The following is a 23185-nucleotide window of genomic DNA, read 5'->3' as shown; positions in this document are numbered from 1 at the left end:
AAAAGATTTAATAGACCTGGCTCCATTAGAGCTGAAACAAAGTCTCCCTGCATATATCCGTAACTCGGAAACCCCGGCTCTCTCTCTTTTTGGGGAAGACGGCAGCATGATCCATAAAGATCACTTTGTCTCCCTTTTTCCCGAAGCTAAGACATTCCCTTCTCTCTATTCGTTTATACATGCCAACTTAACAAAGTTTGTCCCCTACCATGCGCTTTTAAGACTCCTTACCTGGTTTGAAAGCCTCATCAATGCTAAACATCCCCCTAAAAAATTTATTTCTCAGCTATATAGAAAATTGAGCCTCCCTATATGCCCTCCTAAGTTGGCATTCATTGGAGCCTGGGAAAAAGATTGATACTCTATTCTCTAATGATGATCAACTGAGACTTTTTAGAGAGCCTCATAGCTCCTCTAGATGTGTTAGGATACAGGAAAACGGCTACAAAGTACTCACCAGGTGGTACAAAACGCCTGATATCACCTGTAGATATAATAGTACTGGCTCTGACGCATGCTGGAGGTGTGGTGAGGGGGGTGGCAAATTCTTTCACATTTGGTGGTCCTGCTCACCTTTGTATAATTGGTGGTCCGAGATCTTTAAACAATACAACACAATCTGCAAATCCAAGACTCCGCTTTCTCCTCAACTTGCTGTCTTAGGCCTCCCCCCCTCCCACACATCCACCGGTGTCACTCCACTGTTTAAGAAATTGTTATCAGCAGCACGCCTCTTAATCCCCAGATTCTGGCTTTCGTCAGATCTCCCACCACTAGACTATTGGGTAAATAAGGTGGACTCCATATACAGATTCGAAGAGCTATCCGCTTGGGAAAACCGTTCTCATGACAAATTCACCGCCCTTTGGAAACCCTGGATTGATTTTAGGCACTTTAACGAGGTCCATTAAAGGTTTTAGGGTATACTGTTTCTCATCAGCATTCTATGTTGCTAATGTTAATACTTATGCAATATGACTGGAAATGACATCTACTATGTTAATTTTGTTAACTTGGTTATTTTATTGATAGATAAGTAGTACAATATTGTATACGGTTGTGTACTGCCCACTACTGTGCATTGAAGTGGATTTACTTGTACTGCTGATTTACGTCTTCAATAAAGCTTTGAAAAATTTTAAAAAATAAATAAAAAATGCATTTACTGTGTAAAACTTAACAAAAATATAAATAATAGACATATTGGTTATCACCGCGTCCGTAACAATCTTCTCTATAAAAATATCACATTATATGCCCCCTCAGGCGAATACTGTAAAAAAAAAAAAATATTTTAACTACCCCAAAACACCCTTTTTTTCACCTTGCCTCACAAAAAGTGTAATACCAAGTGATCAAAAAGTCTTATGTACCTTAAAATGGTACCAATGAAAAGGTCACCTTATTCCGCAAAAAATGAGCCCCCACATAAGATAATCACTCAAAAAATAAAAACCAATGGCACCCATAAACCAATCCATCAAAATCTGAGCTACAAAAGTCATATGGCGCTCCTTCTGTTCTGGGTCCTGCCATGTGCCCCCACAGCAGTTTACCACCACATATGGGGTGTTGCCGTATTCAGAAGAAAATGGGTAACAAATTTTTCTCCTGTTATCCCTTGTGAGAATGAAAAATGTTGGGCTATAGCAACATTTAATGGAAGAAATTAAACTTTTTATTTTCACAGCCAAGTGTTTTCAAATTCCGTAAAACGTTTAGGGGGTCAAAGTGCTCAGTACCCCCCTTAATATATTCATTGAATGGTGTAGTTTCCAAAATGGGGTCACTTTTTGAGGGCTTCCACTGTAGGGGGACGTCAGGGTCTCTTCAAATATAGAGTTGAGCGAACACCTGGATGTTCGGGTTCGAGAAGTTGGCCGAACTTCCCGGAAATGTTCGGGTTCGGGATCCGAACTCGACCCGAACTTCGCCCCGAACCCCATTGAAGTCAATGGGGACCCGAACTTTTCGGCACTAAAAAGGAAGTAAAATAGCCCAGGAAAGGGCTAGAGGGCGGCAAAAGGCAGCAAAATGTAGGTCAATCCCCTGCAAACAAATGTGGATAGGGAAATGAATTAAAATAAAAATAAAATAAATTAAAATTAACCAATATCAATTGGAGAGAGGTCTCATGGCAGAGAATCAGGCTTCATGTCCTAGCAGAGAATCAGGCTTCACGTCACCCACCACTGGAACAGGCCATTGTCAGATATTTAGTCCCCGGCACCCAGACAGAGGAGAGAGGTCCCATAGCAGAGAATCAAGCTTCATGGCATAGCAGAGAATCAGGCTTCACGTCACCCACCACTGGAACAGGCCATTGTCAGATATTTAGGCCCCGGCAACCAGACAGAGGAGAGAGGTCCCATAGCAGAGAATCAGGCTTCAAGTCATAGCAGAGAATTAGGCTTCATGTCATAGCAGAGAATCAGGCTTCACGTCACTCAACACTGGAACAGGCCATTGTCAGATATTTAGGCCCCGGCACCCAGACAGAGGAGAGAGGTCCCATAGCAGAGAATCAGGCTTCATGTCACCCACCACTGGAACAGGCCACTGTCAGATATTTTTAGGCCCCGACACCCAGACAGAGGAGAGAGGTCCCATAGCAGAGATTCAGGCTTCATGTCATAGCAGAGAATCAGGCTTCATGTCACCCAACACTGGAACAGGCCACTGTCAGATATTTTTAGGCCCCGGCACCCAGACAGAGGAGAGGTTCATTCAACTTTGGGTTGCCCCGCAATATAATGGTAAAATGAAAATAAAAAAAGGATTAAATGAGGAAGTGCCCTGGAGTACAATAATATATGGTTAAGGGGAGGTAGTTATAAATGTCTAATCTGCACAAGGGATGGACAGGTCCTGTGGGATCCATGCTTGGTTCATTTTTATGAACGTCAGCTTGTCCACATTGGCTGTAGACAGGCGGCTGCGTTTGTCTGTAATGACGCCCCCTGCCGTGCTGAATACACGTTCAGACAAAATGCTGGCCGCCGGGCAGGCCAGCACCTCCAAGGCATAAAAGGCAAGCTCTGGCCACGTGGACAATTTGGAGACCCAGAAGTTGAATGGGGCCGAACCATCAGTCATTACGTGGAGGGGTGTGCACACGTACTGTTCCACCATGTTAGTGAAATGTTGCCTCCTGCTAACACGTTCCGTATCCAGTGGTGGTGCAGTTAGCTGTGGCGTGGTGACAAAACTTTTCCACATCTCTGCCATGCTAACCCTGCCCTCAGAGGAGCTGGCCGTGACACAGCTGCGTTGGCAACCTCTTGCTCCTCCTCTGCCTTCGCCTTGGGCTTCCACTTGTTCCCCTATGACATTTGGGAATGCTCTCAGTAGCGCGTCTACCAACGTGCGCTTGTACTCGCGCATCTTCCTATCACGCTCCAGTGCAGGAAGTAAGGTGGGCACATTGTCTTTGTACCGGGGATCCAGCAGGGTGGCAACCCAGTAGTCCGCACACGTTAAAATATGGGCAACTCTGCTGTCGTTGCACAGGCACTGCAGCATGTAGTCGCTCATGTGTGCCAGGCTGCCCAGAGGTAAGGACAAGCTGTCCTCTGTGGGAGGCGTATCGTCATCGTCCTGCGTTTCCCCCCAGCCACGCACCAGTGATGGGCCTGAGCTGCGTTGGGTGCCACCCCGCTGTGAACATGCTTCATCCTCATCCTCCACCTCATCCTCGTCCTCCTCGTCCTCCAGTAGTGGGCCCTGGCTGGCCACATTTGTACCTGGCCTCTGCTGTTGCAAAAAACCTCCCTCTGAGTCACTTCCAAGAGACTGGCCTGAAAGTGCTAAAAATGACCCCTCTTCCTCCTCCTCCTCCTCCTGGACCACCTGCTCTTCCATCATCGCCCTAAGTGTTTTCTCAAGGAGACATAGAAGTGGTATTGTAACGCTGATAACGGCGTCATCGCCACTGGCCATGTTGGTGGAGTGCTCGAAACAGCGCAACAGGGCACACAGGTCTCGCATGGAGGCCCAGTCATTGGTGGTGAAGTGGTGCTGTTCCGCAGTGCGACTGACCCGTGCGTGCTGCAGCTGAAACTCCACTATGGCCTGCTGCTGCTCGCAAAGTCTGTCCAGCATGTGCAAGGTGGAGTTCCACCTGGTGGCCACGTCGCATATGAGGCGGTGAGCGGGAAGGCCGAAGTTACGCTGTAGCGCAGACAAGCGAGCAGCGGCAGGATGTGAACGCCGGAAGCGTGCACAGACGGCCCGCATATTATGCAGCAGCTCTGACATGTCGGGGTAGTTGTGAATGAACTTCTGCACCACCAAATTCAGCAGAGTCCCAGAGCTGCAACGAGATTTCGCCCATTATCGCACACCACCAGGCCGGGCTTGAGGCTCACCGGCAGCAACCACTCATCGGTCTGTTGTTCTATACCCCGCCACAACTCCTGTGCGGTGTGGGGCCTGTCCCCCAAACATATGCGTTTCAGAATGGCCTGCTGACATTTACCCGGGGCTGTGCTGAAGTTGGTGGTGAAGGTGTGTGGCTGACTGGATGAGCAGGTGGAAGAAGAGGAGGAGGAAGCCGAGTAGGAGGAGGAGGCAACAGGAGGCAAAGAATGTTGCCCTGCGATCCTTGGCGGCGGAAGGACGTGCGCCAAACAGCTCTCCGCCTGGGGCCCAGCCGCCACTACATTTACCCAGTGTGCAGTTAGGGAGATATAGCGTCCCTGGCCGTGCTTACTGGTCCACGTATCTGTGGTTAGGTGGACCTTGCCACAGATGGCGTTGCGCAGTGCACACTTGATTTTATCGGATACTTGGTTGTGCAGGGAAGGCACGGCTCTCTTGGAGAAGTAGTGGCGGCTGGGAACAACATACTGTGGGACAGCAAGCGACATGAGCTGTTTGAAGCTGTCTGTGTCCACCAGCCTGAATGACAGCATTTCATAGGCCAGTAGTTTAGAAATGCTGGCATTCAGGGCCAGGGATCGAGGGTGGCTAGGTGGGAATTTACGCTTTCTCTCAAATGTTTGTGAGATGGAGAGCTGAACGCTGCCGTGTGACATGGTTGAGATGCTTGGTGACGGAGGTGGTGGTGTTGGTGGTACATCCTCTGTTTGCTGGGCGGCAGGTGCCAACGTTCCTCCAGAGGCGGAGGAAGAGGCCGAGGCGGCAGCAGCAGAAGAGGTAGCAGGGGGAGCCTGAGTGAGTTCCTTGTTTTTAAGGTGTTTACTCCACTGCAGTTCATGCTTTGCATGCAGGTGCCTGGTCATGCAGGTTGTGCTAAGGTTCAGAATGTTAATGCCTCGCTTCAGGCTCTGATGGCACAGCGTGCAAACCACTCGGGTCTTGTCGTCAGCACATTGTTTGAAGAACTGCCACGCCAGGGAACTCCTTGAAACTGCCTTTGGGGTGCTCGGTCCCAGATGGCGGTGGCCAGTAGCAGACTCTCTTGGCGGCGGGTGTTCTGCTTTTGCCCACTACTCCCTCTTTTGCTACGCTGTTGGCTCGGTCTCACCACTGCCTCTTCCTCCGAATTCTGAAAGTCAGTGGCACGACCTTCATTCCATGTGGGGTCTAGGACCTCATCGTCCCCTGCATCGTCTTCCACCCAGTTTTCCTCCCTGACCTCATGTTCAGTCTGCACACTGCAGAAAGACGCAGCAGTTGGCACCTGTGTTTTGTCATCATCAGAGACGTGCTGAGGTGGTATTCCCATGTCCTCATCAGGAAACATAAGTGGTTGTGCGTTAGTGCATTCTATCTCTTCCACCCCTGGGGAAGGGCTAGGTGGATGCCCTTGGGAAACCCTGCCAGCAGAGTCTTCAAAAAGCATAAGAGACTGCTGCATAAATTGAGGCTCAGACAGTTTCCCTGATATGCATGGGGGTGATGTCACAGACTGATGGGCTTGGTTTTCAGGCGCCATCTGTGCGCTTTCTGCAGAAGACTGCGTGGGAGATAATGTGAACGTGCTGGATCCACTCTCGGCCCCCCAATTGACTAATGCCTGTACCTGCTCAGGCCTTACCATCCTTAGAACGGCATTGGGCCCCACCAAATATCGCTGTAAATTCTGGCTGCTACTGGGACCTGAGGTAGTTGGTTCACTAGGACCTGTGGCTGTGGCAGAACGGCCACGTCCTCTCCCAGCACCAGAGGGTCCACTAACACCACCACGACCATGTCCGCGTCCCTTACTAGATGTTTTCCTCATTTTTACTGTTCACCACAATAAGAAAAAAATTATTTGGCCCAATGTATTGAATTCAAATTCAGGCCTTTTTTTACAGGCACCTAACACTATCTGGCTATCTATTTAGGTACCGTATTACACTAATACAGGCACAGCAGTAACGACAGATTTAGCTGAATATAAATTGTAGGCCTAGTATTTAGGCCCTGGATGACAGGTATCCCTTTTACGGACAGAATTAGACTTGGAAATGCACGGTAGCGTGTGAAGTTATTGAGGATGACCCTATCCGCACCTTCAATCTAATATACCCTTTTATGGATAGATTTAAACTTGGCCTGATACAGCAGAAAAAAATGATTTAGGGAATTGCTAAGTTGGGAATTGTATTCAACCCAGAACAAAAACTGTGCTTTGGCGGACACTAAATGAATTGACCAGCCTCAGCAATAAACACAGATTTAGCTGAATATAAATTTTAGGCCTATTATTTAGGCGCTGGGTGACAGGTGTACGTTTACGGACAGAATTAAACTTGGAAATGCACGGTAGCGTGTGAAGTTATTGAGGATGACACTATCCGCACCTTAAATCTAATATACCCTTTTATGGATCGATTTAAACTTGGCCTGATACAGCAGAAAAAAATTATTTAGGGAATTGCTAAGTTGGGAATTGTATTCAACCCAGAACAAAAATTGTGCTTTGGCGGACACTAAATGAATTGACCAGCCTCAGCAATAAACACATATTTAGCTGAATATACATTTTAGGCCTATTATTTAGGCGCTGGGTGACAGGTATACGTTTACGGACAGAATTAAACTTGGAAATGCACGGTAGCGTGTGAAGTTATTGAAGATGACACTATCCGCACCTTAAATCTAATATACCCTTTTATGGATCGATTTAAACTTGACCTGATACAGTAGAAAAAAATTATTTAGGGAATTGCTAAGTTGGGAATTGTATTCAACCCAGAACAAAAACTGTGCTTCGGCAGACAGCAGACAGTATTACAGTTGGCTAGCCACAGCTGAAACACCAGATTTAGGGTACTGCTATTTTGGCAATTGTATTTTACCCCTCAATAAAATAGCAAGCACAGCCAAGCCCCTGATGTAGAATATAGCAAAAAAATAACCACACTATTGATGGTTAAATTGACTTTGTGGCAGCTTGTGCTGGCGCACCACAAGACACAAAATGGCTGCCGATCACCCAAGAAAAAAGTGACATAAAAACGCTCTGGGCAGCCTAAAAACAGTGAGCAATTAAATAGCAGCAGTTCAATGATCCACAGCTGTAGATTGATCACTGAATTAAGTGTTTTTGCAGAGTTAATCACTGTCTAATCTCGCCCTAACAGCAGCTGCAACCTCTCCCTACACTGATCAGAGAAGAGTGACGTGCGGCGCTACGTGACTCCAGCTTAAATAGAGGCTGGGTCACATGCTGCACTGGCCAATCACAGCCATGCCAATAGTAGGCATGGCTGTGATGGCCTCTTGGGGCAAGTAGTATGATGCTTGTTGATTGGCTGCTTTGCAGCCTTTCAAAAAGCACCAAGAAAGCGCCGAACCCCGAACCCGAACCCGGACTTTTACGAAAATGTTCGGGTTCGGGTCCGTGTCACGGACACCCCAAAATTCGGTACGAACCCGAACTATACAGTTCAGGTTCGCTCATCCCTAGTCCTACTCTAACATGCCTCTCCTGGGCTTACAGCCTACAATCTGGGCAAAGTAGTACCAAGCTGTATCCTACGCATGCCTCTCCCTTGACGACCGGTAGATGGGCCCGAAATATTTTTGATCAATTATATTCGCAAAGAGCTTCTAGCTGCATTTGCAGTAAGTATGACCACCAAGCATTTATTCTTTCAGTGTTTGCTTATACCTTTGTGCAATTGACTAGCAGAGTGCTGTTACCTGTAGTTCTACTAATCCAAGTGTGTTTTAGCCAAGGTAGCGTGCACCTGCGTTCTCATATTCACTTATTATGGAGGTGCTGGTTCGTTTATTTTTTCCCCATTGTCACTGCCACTAGTGGCTCCCCCTGGTGGTGAGATTGCACCGTGCACCACCAGCCCATTTACCATGTGCTTTTAATCAGATAGCTTGTACAGCTGTATTCTACCCAGCCCATACTGCAGGCTCACAGCCTGGGAGAGGCATGCCTAGGATACAGCTTGGTACTACTTTGCCCAGATTGTAGGCTGTAAGCCCAGGAGAGGCATGTTAGAGTAGGACCCATCTGATTAGAAGCTACCTTGACGACCGGTAGATGGGCCCGAAATATTTTTGATCAATTATATTCGCAAAGAGCTTCTAGCTGCATTTGCAGTAAGTATGACCACCAAGCATTTATTCTTTCAGTGTTTGCTTATATCTTTGTGCAATTGACTAGCAGAGTGCTGTTACCTGTAGTTCTACTAATCCAAGTAGCACCCATGCAACAAGAGGCCGGTCAGGGTCTGAAGAATCTTAAAAGATGTGGTCCAGGCCCTGCGGAAAGAATTGAGAGAACTTTGGCTGGAAGTGTCCCAGATGAAGGGAGGATCACCCCAGCCTCTGGAAATGACCCCAGCACCCCATGACGTTCCTTCCAGGATAACTCGGGTGCGGGGTCTCGCCAAAAGACAGTATGAAGTCCAAGCCAATGTTAAACTTCCAACCGCTGCAATAGCTAGGCATCCTGCAGCGGTACACCAGAAGCTAAGCCCTATGCGTGAGTAACACAACCTATATGCCAGCAGCCCCATTATGGAAGCCGAGTTGGAAGGCCAGTAGGTATGCTGCTTAGTTGATACAGGGTCGGAGTGCACCCTTATGCCTCTGGTGTTCTTCGAGAGACACTTTGGGCGTCTGATGAAGCCGGAGGGAGGGAGCGTCATCAGACTGACAGCTGCCAATAACAGAGAGATGGAAGTGTGAGGGATAGTCTGAATGCGGGTCTGACTGTTTGGGCAAGACATCGGCAAGAAGGGGGTCATTCTGGTGGACCAGTCATCTTGGAGAGGAATGGACATGATGCTAGGAATGAATGTGCTGAGAGACCTAGACCATCAACTCTATGCCAAAGAAGGACCGAAGTATTGGCAACAGGCCACCACACACCGGCCAACCCAGAAGGTTCTACAGCAAATGGTGAGGAGCTGTAGTCTGCAAAAGAGCAACATGTCTGGTCGGTCCATTGGACACGTGAAGATGCTGCGGAGGACCCCGGTGAAGATCCCGCCATGACAAGAACAAATATTGATGCTGCCGGTGGGGGCTGGATGACAACTGAATGGACTGGAGGTCCTGATCGAGCCTGCTTACCAGGAGGAAACGAAGACTTGTCCACTGGTAGTGTGTCTGTATGCTGCCTCAATATCGAAGACTGCAAATTAACCGTTCCTGGGAATACCTTGCTGGCCAAAGTTTATGTGTCCCAGGGGGACGAAGGAGCTTCACTTACAGCCGGATAGGAGATCATCCGGGACCTATGCTGTAGAGGTCCATCAAAGGGAGACCCCGACAGCGGAGTGGAATGGGCGAGTGATCATGGCCCGGATGGGGGTGGACTGCAAGACCCTGACCAGGACAACAGAAGTTGCTGGAAGACACCCTTTGGGAATTTCAGGAGGCGTTCTCAAGACATGATGAGGACTTCGGGTGTGCTTTTGCTATCGAGCATGAAATCTCCACAGGCAATGCTGTGCTGATCAGGGAATGGTACTGGAAAATCCCACCCAAAATATAAAAGGAGATGAAGGACATGGTGGTCAACATGTTGAAAAATTGGGTAATCCAGGAGCGTCAAAGTCCGTGGGCTGCTCCAGTGGTCTTGGTATGGAAGAAATATTGGAGTCTCCGGTTCTGCAAGGGTTATCGGAAGCTGAATGCCCAGACCGTCCAGGATGCCTGACCCCTTTCGCGGATTGAGAAGTCATTGTCCATTCTGAGTCATGCAAAGTCCTTCTCGACTCTTGATCTGGACAGAGGGTATTGGCAGGTACCGGTGGTCAAAAAGGACAAAGTGAAGAAGGCTTTCATCCTTCCTATAGGACTCTACAAGTTCAACCGGATGCCGTTTGGCCTGTCCAATGCCCTGGGAACATTCTAGCGGCTGAGGGAGGACTGTCTGGGGGACCTCAACTTTGAGTCGGTATTGATATAACTGGACGACATTGTAGTGTTTGGGCCTCCTTTGAGGATCATCTCCAGAAGCGGCGGCAGGTACTAGGACGGCTGTGAGACCATGGGCTCAAGATCAAGCCCAAGAAGTGGCAACTGTTCTGACAGCAGATAGAGTATTTGAGACACTCGGTCACCCTGGAGGGAGTAAAGCCTGACCACAGCAGGGTGGAGGTCGTCCTCAAGTGGCCCCAGCCGTGTACACTATGAGAGGTGCGGGCAATCGTGTGACTGGCCTGTTACTACAGGAGGTTTATATCCAAGCTGATAAGCTTCACCACAAGCTCAAGCCAGGCTGGCATTTACTCAGAAGAAACACTAAGTCACTTGCTACATTACTAGCTGCTCCTGATTTTTAGGGTAATAACAGGTAAGGCATTGCTGTTTTATTTGAGCCCGCCAGCAGGTAAATTACCGCTCTTACCTTCAGCATCCACCGGAGGGCACCGCACTGTACAGCACAAGGGTCTCAGGCTATGCTCTGTCAGTACATGGTAGCTTCCCCCTTTCTAGCCCACTGTGTACTAGTGCTTATTCTGGCACTAAGGCTGGGTTCACATCAAGTTTTTATCATCCGTTTAGTGTATACAAAAACGTATATGTTAACAGATGCATCAGACTAATGCCATACAGTGGCATCCATCACCATAGGGTTCCTTTGTAAAAAAATATAAATAAAAAAATAAATATATATACGTTAGAGGGTCATTTATTAAGACCAGCATTTTAGACGCCAGTCTTAATAACTCCTGTATCTGGCAGTGGATTCGCCAAAGTTATGGTAGTACCCCAGAGCGGGCACTAACATTCCTACACCCTGCTACTGTCTCTAATAGGCCAACAGGGGCGGACTGGTAACTTAAAGTAGCCCTGGAAAAAAATACTAAAAGTGGCCCTGTTTTATAGTGGGGTCCAAATTGATGGAAGGCTGGGCCAGCAATACCATATTGTGGCACATTATACCACCCCAACAGAGCCAAAAACCACAGTACATACATCACAAAATACTGCCAGCAGCACAAAATACATCCCCAATAACTTACACTGGCCAGCCATGAGGAGGGCCCAGGCAGCCCCCTGGGCATCGGCCCACCAGGAAATTTCCCTGTAAGGTCTATGGCCAGTTCTCCCCTGTGGGCCAACAAAGCATGTCATCTCTGTATTCAATTCCAGGTCCTTTGATATTATGCCTTAATAGTATTGCTATGTAACCTATGTATTGTTATTACATGCACTGTGCCCGGTTGTCCAGCAGGTGGCAGTGTATCTGGCAGAGATAGATCCTTCAAATAGAATGGAACTTACCATTCCATTCTCCCCCTTTTGGGCAGAAGTGGTCTAGTCCTGCTTCCTACCAAGGAAGTGGTTGCAGAAGAATATAGGGAGTTGATAGAAAAATTGGAAAGAGACAAGACATGGCCCAGTGAGGGGAGCGTTCCCCCTTCCTGCAGCAGTAGTCTTCCTGGGGAAACAGCTCCGACTCCTTGCAGTTCATAGACTGAGTATTATGAGGGGATCAACGGCCAAAGGCTCCAGAACTGCCAGAAAGTCTAGTAACCAGACTGAAGCCAGAGATTAGCACAGCAGAGAGAGAAAGCAATGTATCCAAGTTTGCCTGCCAGTTTACCCCAATGCCTGCTAGAACCAAAAGAATGTTTGAGTATTGTCTGAATGCAAGTTTATTCAAGTAAAACTGTTGAACTTTATCAAGTCTGGATTCCAACTCCTACAAAGACAGTATCTAGGTAGGAGCACCATGACACACAAACTATTAAGGCCGCATCACCACTCGGCATTCCTAAAAACCTGGGACAAGACACAGCACGTTGTATTACGAAGAGGTACCGGCCTCTACATAACTTCAGTGCACCCAGCGCCAGTGTAAATGTAAGCTTCCTTGCTGGCTTACAATTAGACTGTTTTCTACAGTCGTAGAAAATGACGAATGAAACGGCCTGCCGGCCCGTCCCCTTCACTATCCATGTCACACCCACTTTTTTAGACCTTGCCAAAGATCCAAAACAACTGTGGTGGATGACCGAAGAATTCTTTCGCTGGTGAAGAAAACACTCTCCACAACAGTTGGCCAGATCAAGAACACTCTCCAGGAGGTAGGTGTATGTGTGTCAAAGTCAACAATCAAGAGAAGACTTCACCAGAGTGAATACAGAGGGTTCACCACAAGATGTAAACCATTGGTGAGCCTCAAAAACAGGAAGGCCAGATTAGAGTTTGCCAAACGACATCTAAAAAAGCCATCACAGTTCTGGAACAACATCCTATGGACAGATGAGACCAAGATCAACTTGTACCAGAGTGATGGGAAGAGAAGAGTATGGAGAAGGAAAAGAACTGCTCATGATCCTAAGCATACCACCTCATCAGTGAAGCATGGTGGTGGTAGTGTCATGGCGTGGGCATGTATGGCTGCCAATGGAACTGCTTCTCTTGTATTTATTGATGATGTGACTGCTGACAAAAGCAGCAGGATGAATTCTGAAGTATTTTGGGCAATATTATCTGCTCATATTCAGCCAAATGCTTCAGAACTCATTGGACGGCGCTTCACAGTGCAGATGGACAATGACCCAAAGCATACTGCAAAAGCAACCAAAGAGTTTTTTAAGGGAAAGAAGATGAATGTTATGCAATGGCCAAGTCAATCACCTGACCTGAATCCGATTGAGCATACATTTCACTTGCTGAAGACAAAACTGGAGGGAAATTGCCCCAAGAACAAGCAGGAACTGAAGATAGTTGCAGTAGAGGCCTGGCAGAGCATCACCAGGGATGAAACCCAGCATCTGGTGATGTCTATGCGTTCCAGACTTCAGGCTGTAATTGACTGCAAAGGACTTGCAACCAAGTATTAAACAGTGAAAGTTTGATTTATGATTATTATTCTGTCCCATTACTTTTGGTCCCTTAACAAGTGGGAGGCACATATGCAAACTGTTGTAATTCCTACACCGTTCACCTGATTTGGATGTAAATACCCTCAAATTAAAGCTGACAGTCTGCAGTTAAAGCACATCTTGCTCGTTTCATTTCAAATCCATTGTGGTGGTGTATAGAGCCAAAAATGTTAAAATTGTGTTGGTGTCCCAATATTTATGGACCTGACTGTATATAAACCACATTGCAATCACATCAAATATATCATTAGGGTACTATACACCATTTCATATATTTGGAACATACACACAAAGCAAAGCCAAACTTAATACTGACACAACTACAAATGATAAATGGCCCTCATACTCTTTTGCTGCAAGGGGAAAGGGGATTTTCCAGCAAAAGCTACACACCTATTCTTTGGTTTGGTTTGGAGGGGAGGGAAGACTTTTCATCAAGAGCTAGGCACCTATCCCTTGGTTAAAGGGATAGGGGAACTTTCCAGCACGAGCTGGCCACATAATCTACTTGTCATAAGGGGGTCACGACATATGGCCGACCCTGTTGTGCCTGGGGTCAGAAGGTCACAGCGGGTGGATACTTGCTCGGTTTCAAGAGATCGCTCCATGACCTAGTGGTGGGAATTGATTCCGGTCCAGGTTTTCCTGCTTATTCCTGTGGTTTACGATCCTATTTATCCCATTTAGGAATCTGTAGCTTTAACTTTCAGCTGTTCTCTGTCAGCCACTCCCAGCTACTATATATTATACCTTTCTGCTTCCCTTGTTGCCAGATATAGACCTTCTTTCCAGATCTTCTTTTCTGACCTCTGGTGGAGTTGGAGTTGCTTTGGAACTGTTGGAACTGGTGCTGTCGGATGTCGGGTTCTCTTCTGTTTGTTGTCTCTCTTCAGGTATTGTTTGTGGTGTTTGTGTTGTTTGTCCTTTCCCTGTTGTTACCCTTATTTCAGGGTAAGCCAGGGTAGAGCCACGTGATCGGCGTAGCAGCCCGTCTAGGGACGTTAGGGCAGTCAGGTGCCAGTGCTAGGTGAGCTAGGGGGTCACCACTCCTCCCTCTCCCTAGTGAAAGGGTCTTCTCCTTCCCTCCCCTCTGCTACCTGCCATATCAGACGTGATACTACTGCTTGGAAAATAAAGAGAACTTTCTAGCTCCTTTTCCTACTCCCTGGTTTGAAGGAGAAGGGGGACTTTTCAGCAAGAGCTAGGCACCTACTCTTTGGTTTGGAGAGGAAGGGTGACTATCCAACATGAACCAGATACATAGTTTATTTCTGGGAGTGGAAGAGGGGACTTTCCAGCATGAGCTAGGCACTACTCTTTAGTTTGAAGAGGGTGGGGGACTTTCCAGCACAAGCTAGGGATACACTTTGGTTTGGAAGAGAAGGAGGATTTTCCAGCATGGGCTGGCCACCTAGCCTATTGCTAGGAGAGGGAAGGATGACTTTCCAACAGGAGCTAGGCATCTATTCTTTGGTTTGAAGGGGAAGGGGGACTTTCCAATATGAGCGGGTATACACTCTGGGTTGGAGTGGAAGGGGGACTTTTTAGCATAAGCTGGAGTGGTGACACATTATGGTTTGCAGGGAAAGACAGACTTTCAGGCATACGCTGGGCATATAATCTATTTCTGGGAGGAGAAGGGGGACTTTCCAGCAAGAGCTAGGCATACACTCTGGTTTGGAGGGGAGGGGGGATTTTTCAGCATGAGTTAGGCACTTGCTTTTTGGATTGAAGAGGAGGAGGAACTTTCCTAAACACTCTGATTTGGAGTGAAAAGGGGGCTTTCCAAATTGAGCAGGGCACACATCCTGGTTTGGAGGGGAAGGGGGGCTTTCCAGAATGAGTTGCCCACATACTCTTTTTCTCAAAGAGGAGCAGGGACTTTCCAAGAGAGCCATACATCTACTCTTTGGATTGAAGGGGAAGAGGGACTTTCCAGTATGAGCTGGGCATACACTCTGATTTGTAGTGAAAAGGGGACTTTCCAAATTGAGCAGGGTACACATTTCTGGTTTGGAGTGGAAGGGGGACTTTTGAGTATGAGCTGGGCATATATTTTATTGCATGAAGGGGGACTTTCCATCAAGAGCTAGACATACACTCTACTTTGTAAGGGTAAGGGGGACTTTCCAGCAAGAGCTGGCCATTTAGTCTATTATGCTGCAGGAGGGCAAGGGGGACTTTCCAGCATAATCTTGGCACATAGTCTATTGCTTGAAGTGAAAGGTGAACTTTCCAGTAAGAGCTATGCATACATTCTGGTTTGGAGGGGAAGGGGGACTTTCTAAAATGAGCTAGGGCTACACTCCAGTTTCTAAGGGGAGTTGGGACTTTCCAGCATGAGCTAGGCACTTGCTCTTTGGATTGAAGAGGAAGAGGTACTTTCCAATATAAACTGGGCATACACTCTGATTTGGAATGAAAAAGGGACTTTCTGAATTCAGCAAAGCACACATTCTGGTTTGGAGTGGAAGGGGAACTTTATGGTATGAGCTGGGCACATATTTTATTTCTGGGAGGGAAAGGGGAACTTTTCTTCAAGAGCTAGGCATACACTCTGGTTTGGAGGGGAAGGGGGACTTTCCAGAATAAGCTAGGCACTTGCTCTTTGGATTGAACGGGAAGAGGGACTTTCCAGTATGAACTGGGCATACGCTCTGATTTGGAGTAAAAAAGGGACTTTCTGAATTCAGCAGGGCACACATTCTGGTTTGGAGTGGAAGGGGAATTTTATGATATGAGCTGGGCACATATTTTATTTCTGGGAGGGAAAGGGGGACTTTTCATCAAGCGCTAGGCATACACTCTGGTTTGGAGGAAAAGGGGGACTTTCCAGAATAAGCTAGGACTAAACTTTGGTTTGTAAGGGGAATGGGGACATTCCAGCATTAGCTAGGCACTTGCTCTTTGAATTGAAGAGGAAGAGGGACTTCGGGTATAAACTGAGCTTACAATCTCATTTGGAGTGAAAAATTGACTTTCCAAATTGAGCAGGGCACACATTCTGGTTTGGAGTGGAAGGGGGAATTTTCAGTATTAGCTGGGGATATATTTTATTGCCGGGAGGGAAAGGAGAACTTTCCAGTAAGAGCTAGGCATACACTCTGGTTTGGAGGGGAAGGGGGACTTTCTAGAATGAGCTAGGGCTACATTCCTGTTTGTAAGGGGAGTGGGGACTTTCCAGCATGAGCTAGGGACTTGCTCTTTGGATTGAAGCGGAATAGGGACTTCCCAGTATAAACTGGGCATACAACTCAGATTTTGAGTGAAAAAGGGACTTTCCAAATTGAGCAGGGCACACATTCTGGTTTGCAGTGGAAAGGGGACTTCCAGTATTAGTTGGGCACATATTTTATTGCTGGCAGGGGAAGGGGGACTTTTCATCAAGAGCTAGGCATAGACTGGGTTTGGAGGGGAAGGGGGACTTTCCAAAATGAGCTAGGCACTTGCTCTTTGGATTGAAGGGGAAGAGGGACTTTCCTGTATGAACTGGGCATACACTCTGATTTGGATTGACTTTCTGAATGTTTTGTGGTGTTTGTGTTATTTGTCCTTTCACTGTTGCTACCCTAAGTGTCAGTGGTGAGGACTAGTGCTCCCATCGCTCTACTCACTACCTAGGGCTTATTTCAGGGTAAGCTAGGGATGAGGCACGTGATCGGCGTATGGGTGAGCATGGGTCAAAGTCCGTGGGCTGCTCCAGTGGTCTTGGTATGGAAGAAATATTGGAGTCTCCGGTTCTGCAAGGGTTATCGGAAGCTGAATGCCCAGACCGTCCGGGATGCCTGACCCCTTTCGCGGATTGAGAAGTCATTGTCCGTTCTGAGTCATGCAAAGTCCTTCTCGACTCTTGATCTGGAGAGAGGGTATTGGCAGGTACCGGTGGTCAAAAAGGACAAAGTGAAGAAGGCTTTCATCCTTCCTATAGGACTCTACGAGTTCAACCGGATGCCGTTTGGCCTGTCCAATGCCCTGGGAACATTCTAGCGGCTGAGGGAGGACTGTCTGGGGGATCTCAACTTTGAGTCGGTATTGATATAACTGGACGACATTGTAGTGTTTGGGCCTCCTTTGAGGATCATCTCCAGAAGCGGCGGCAGGTACTAGGACGGCTGCGAGACCATGGGCTCAAGATCAAGCCCGAGAAGTGGCAACTGTTCTGACAGCAGATAGAGTATTTGAGACACTCGGTCACCCTGGAGGGGGTAAAGCCTGACCACAGCAGGGTGGAGGTCGTCCTCAAGTGGCCCCAGCCGTGTACACTATGAGAGGTGCGGAAAATCGTGTGACTGGCCTGCTACTACAGGAGGTTTATATCCAAGCTGATAAGCTTCACCACAAGCTCAAGCCAGGCTGGCATTTACTCAGAAGAAACACTAAGTCACTTGCTACATTACCAGTTGCTCCTGATTTTTAGGATAATAACAGGTAAGGCATTGCTGTTTTATTTGAGCCCGCCAGCAGGTAAATTACCGCTCTTACCTTCAGCATCCACCGGAGGGCACCGCACTGTACAGCACAAGGGTCTCAGGCTATGCTCTGTCAGTACATGGTAGTTCCCCCTTTCTAGCCCACTGTGTACTAGTGCTTATTCTGGCACTAAGGCTGGGTTCACATCAAGTTTTTATCATCCGTTTAGTGTATACAAAAACGTATATGTTAACAGATGCATCAGACTAATGCCATACAGTGGCATCCATCACCATAGGGTTCCTTTGTAAAAAAAATATAAATAAAAAAATTAATATATATACGTTAGGGGGTCATTTATTAAGACCAGCATTTTAGATGCCAGTCTTAATAACTCCTATATCTGGCAGTGAATTCGCCAAAGTTATGGTAGTACCCCAGAGCGGGCACTAACATTCCTACACCCTGCTACTGTCTCTAATAGGCCAACAGGGGCGGACTGGTAACTTAAAGTAGCCCTGGAAAAAAATACTAAAAGTGGACCTGTTTTATAGTGGGGTCCAAATTGATGGAAGGCTGGGCCAGCAATAACATATTGTGGCACATTATACCACCCCAACAGAGCCAAATACCACAGTACATACATCACAAAATACTGCCAGCAGCACAAAATACATCCCCAATAACTTACACTGGCCAGCCATGAGGAGGGCCCAGGCAGCCCCCTGGGCATCGGCCCACCAGGAAATTTCCCTGGAAAGTCTATGGCCAATTCTCCCCTGTGGGCCAACAAAGCATGTCATCTTTGTATTCAATTCCAGGTCCTTTGATATTATGCCTTAATAGTATTGCTATGTAACCTATGTATTGTTATTACATGCACTGTGCCTGGTTGTCCAGCAGGTGGCAGTGTATCTGGCAGAGATAGATCCTTCAAATAGAATGGAACTTACCATTCCATTCTCCCCCTTTTGGGCAGAAGTGGTCTAGTCCTGCTTCCTACCAAGGAAGTGGTTGCAGAAGAATATAGGGAGTTGATAGAAAAATTGGAAAGAGACAAGACATGGCCCAGTGAGGGGAGCGTTCCCCCCTCCTGCAGCAGTAGTCTTCCTGGGGAAACAGCTCCGACTCCTTGCAGTTCATAGACTGAGTATTATGAGGGGGTCAACGGCCAAAGGCTCCAGAACTGCCAGAAAGTCTAGTAACCAGACTGAAGCCAGAGATTAGCACAGCAGAGAGAGAAAGCAATGTATCCAAGTTTGCCTGCCAGTTTACCCCAATGCCTGCTAGAACCAAAAGAATGTTTGAGTATTGTCTGAATGCAAGTTTATTCAAGTAAAACTGTTGAACTTTATCAAGTCTGGATTCCAACTCCTACAAAGACAGTATCTAGGTAGGAGCACCATGACACACAAACTATTAAGGCCGCATCACCACTCGGCATTCCTAAAAACCTGGGACAAGACACGGCACATTGTATTACGAAGAGGTACCGGCCTCTACATAACTTCAGTGCACCCAGCGCCAGTGTAAATGTAAGCTTCCTTGCTGGCTTACAATTAGACCGTTTTCTACAGTCGTAGAAAATGACGAATGAAACGGCCTGCCGGCCCGTCCCCTTCACTATCCATGTCACACCCACTTTTTTAGACCTTGCCAAAGATCCAAAACAACTGTGTTGGATGACCGAAGAATTCTTTCGCTGGTGAAGAAAACACCCTCCACAACAGTTGGCCAGATCAAGAACACTCTCCAGGAGGTAGGTGTATGTGTGTCAAAGTCAACAATCAAGAGAAGACTTCACCAGAGTGAATACAGAGGGTTCACCACAAGATGTAAACCATTGGTGAGCCTCAAAAACAGGAAGGCCAGATTAGAGTTTGCCAAACGACATCTAAAAAAGCCTTCACAGTTCTGGAACAACATCCTATGGATAGATGAGACCAAGATAAACTTGTACCAGAGTGATGGGAAGAGAAGAGTATGGAGAAGGAAAAGAACTGCTCATGATCCTAAGCATACCACCTCATCAGTGAAGCATGGTGGTGGTAGTGTCATGGCGTGGGCATGTATGGCTGCCAATGGAACTGCTTCTCTTGTATTTATTGATGATGTGACTGCTGACAAAAGCAGCAGGATAAATTCTGAAGTGTTTTGGGCAATATTATCTGCTCATATTCAGCCAAATGCTTCAGAACTCATTGGAAGGCGCTTCACAGTGCAGATGGACAATGACCCAAAGCATACTGCAAAAGCAACCAAAGAGTTTTTTAAGGGAAAGAAGATGAATGTTATGCAATGGCCAAGTCAATCACCTGACCTGAATCCGATTGAGCATGCATTTCACTTGCTGAAGACAAAACTGGAGGGAAATTGCCCCAAGAACAAGCAGGAACTGAAGATAGTTGCAGTAGAGGCCTGGCAGAGCATCACCAGGGATGAAACCCAGCATCTGGTGATGTCTATGCGTTCCAGACTTCAGGCTGTAATTGACTGCAAAGGACTTGCAACCAAGTATTAAACAGTGAAAGTTTGATTTATGATTATTATTCTGTCCCATTACTTTTGGTCCCTTAACAAGTGGGAGGCACATATGCAAACTGTTGTAATTCCTACACCGTTCACCTGATTTGGATGTAAATACCCTCAAATTAAAGCTGACAGTCTGCAGGTAAAGCACATCTTGCTCGTTTCATTTCAAATCCATTGTGGTGGTGTATAGAGCCAAAAATGTTAAAATTGTGTTGGTGTCCCAATATTTATGGACCTGACTGTATATAAACCACATTGCAATCACATCAAATATATCATTAGGGTACTATACACCATTTCATATATTTGGAACATACACACAAAGCAAAGCCAAACTTAATACTGACACAACTACAAATGATAAATGGCCCTCATACTCTTTTGCTGCAAGGGGAAAGGGGATTTTCCAGCAAAAGCTACACACCTATTCTTTGGTTTGGTTTGGAGGGGAGGGAAGACTTTTCATCAAGAGCTAGGCACCTATCCCTTGGTTAAAGGGATAGGGGAACTTTCCAGCACGAGCTGGCCACATAATCTACTTGTCATAAGGGGGTCACGACATATGGCCGACCCTGTTGTGCCTGGGGTCAGAAGGTCACAGCGGGTGGATACTTGCTCGGTTTCAAGAGATCGCTCCATGACCTAGTGGTGGGAATTGATTCCGGTCCAGGTTTTCCTGCTTATTCCTGTGGTTTACGATCCTATTTATCCCATTTAGGAATCTGTAGCTTTAACTTTCAGCTGTTCTCTGTCAGCCACTCCCAGCTACTATATATTATACCTTTCTGCTTCCCTTGTTGCCAGATATAGACCTTCTTTCCAGATCTTCTTTTCTGACCTCTGGTGGAGTTGCTTTGGAACTGTTGGAACTGGTGCTGTCGGATGTCGGGTTCTCTTCTGTTTGTTGTCTCTCTTCAGGTATTGTTTGTGGTGTTTGTGTTGTTTGTCCTTTCCCTGTTGTTACCCTTATTTCAGGGTAAGCCAGGGTAGAGCCACGTGATCGGCGTAGCAGCCCGTCTAGGGACGTTAGGGCAGTCAGGTGCCAGTGCTAGGTGAGCTAGGGGGTCACCACTCCTCCCTCTCCCTAGTGAAAGGGTCTTCTCCTTCCCTCCCCTCTGCTACCTGCCATATCAGACGTGATACTACTGCTTGGAAAATAAAGAGAACTTTCTAGCTCCTTTTCCTACTCCCTGGTTTGAAGGAGAAGGGGGACTTTTCAGCAAGAGCTAGGCACCTACTCTTTGGTTTGGAGAGGAAAGGTGACTATCCAACATGAACCAGATACATAGTTTATTTCTGGGAGTGGAAGAGGGGACTTTCCAGCATGAGCTAGGCACTACTCTTTAGTTTGAAGAGGGTGGGGGACTTTCCAGCACAAGCTAGGGATACACTTTGGTTTGGAAGAGAAGGAGGATTTTCCAGCATGGGCTGGCCACCTAGCCTATTGCTAGGAGAGGGAAGGATGACTTTCCAACAGGAGCTAGGCATCTATTCTTTGGTTTGAAGGGGAAGGGGGACTTTCCAATATGAGCGGGTATACACTCTGGGTTGGAGTGGAAGGGGGACTTTTTAGCATAAGCTGGAGTGGTGACACATTATGGTTTGCAGGGAAAGACAGACTTTCAGGCATACGCTGGGCATATAATCTATTTCTGGGAGGAGAAGGGGGACTTTCCAGCAAGAGCTAGGCATACACTCTGGTTTGGAGGGGAGGGGGGATTTTTCAGCATGAGTTAGGCACTTGCTTTTTGGATTGAAGAGGAGGAGGAACTTTCCTAAACACTCTGATTTGGAGTGAAAAGGGGGCTTTCCAAATTGAGCAGGGCACACATCCTGGTTTGGAGGGGAAGGGGGGCTTTCCAGAATGAGTTGCCCACATACTCTTTTTCTCAAAGAGGAGCGGGGACTTTCCAAGAGAGCCATACGTCTACTCTTTGGATTGAAGGGGAAGAGGGACTTTCCAGTATGAGCTGGGCATACACTCTGATTTGTAGTGAAAAGGGGACTTTCCAAATTGAGCAGGGTACACATTTCTGGTTTGGAGTGGAAGGGGGACTTTTGAGTATGAGCTGGGCATATATTTTATTGCATGAAGGGGGACTTTCCATCAAGAGCTAGACATACACTCTACTTTGTAAGGGTAAGGGGGACTTTCCAGCAAGAGCTGGCCATTTAGTCTATTATGCTGCAGGAGGGCAAGGGGGACTTTCCAGCATAATCTTGGCACATAGTCTATTGCTTGAAGTGAAAGGTGAACTTTCCAGTAAGAGCTATGCATACATTCTGGTTTGGAGGGGAAGGGGGACTTTCTAAAATGAGCTAGGGCTACACTCCAGTTTCTAAGGGGAGTTGGGACTTTCCAGCATGAGCTAGGCACTTGCTCTTTGGATTGAAGAGGAAGAGGTACTTTCCAATATAAACTGGGCATACACTCTGATTTGGAATGAAAAAGGGACTTTCTGAATTCAGCAAAGCACACATTCTGGTTTGGAGTGGAAGGGGAACTTTATGGTATGAGCTGGGCACATATTTTATTTCTGGGAGGGAAAGGGGAACTTTTCTTCAAGAGCTAGGCATACACTCTGGTTTGGAGGGGAAGGGGGACTTTCCAGAATAAGCTAGGCACTTGCTCTTTGGATTGAACGGGAAGAGGGACTTTCCAGTATGAACTGGGCATACGCTCTGATTTGGAGTAAAAAAGGGACTTTCTGAATTCAGCAGGGCACACATTCTGGTTTGGAGTGGAAGGGGAATTTTATGATATGAGCTGGGCACATATTTTATTTCTGGGAGGGAAAGGGGAACTTTTCATCAAGCGCTAGGCATACACTCTGGTTTGGAGGGGAAGGGGGACTTTCCAGAATAAGCTAGGACTAAACTTTGGTTTGTAAGGGGAATGGGGACATTCCAGCATTAGCTAGGCACTTGCTCTTTGAATTGAAGAGGAAGAGGGACTTCGGGTATAAACTGAGCTTACAATC

Source organism: Bufo bufo, chromosome 1 (genome assembly GCF_905171765.1).
Source record: "Bufo bufo chromosome 1, aBufBuf1.1, whole genome shotgun sequence".
Lineage (NCBI taxonomy): Eukaryota > Metazoa > Chordata > Amphibia > Anura > Bufonidae > Bufo > Bufo bufo.
The sequence above is the reverse complement of the archived record's forward strand: the minus strand, read 5'-3'. Positions refer to the sequence as shown.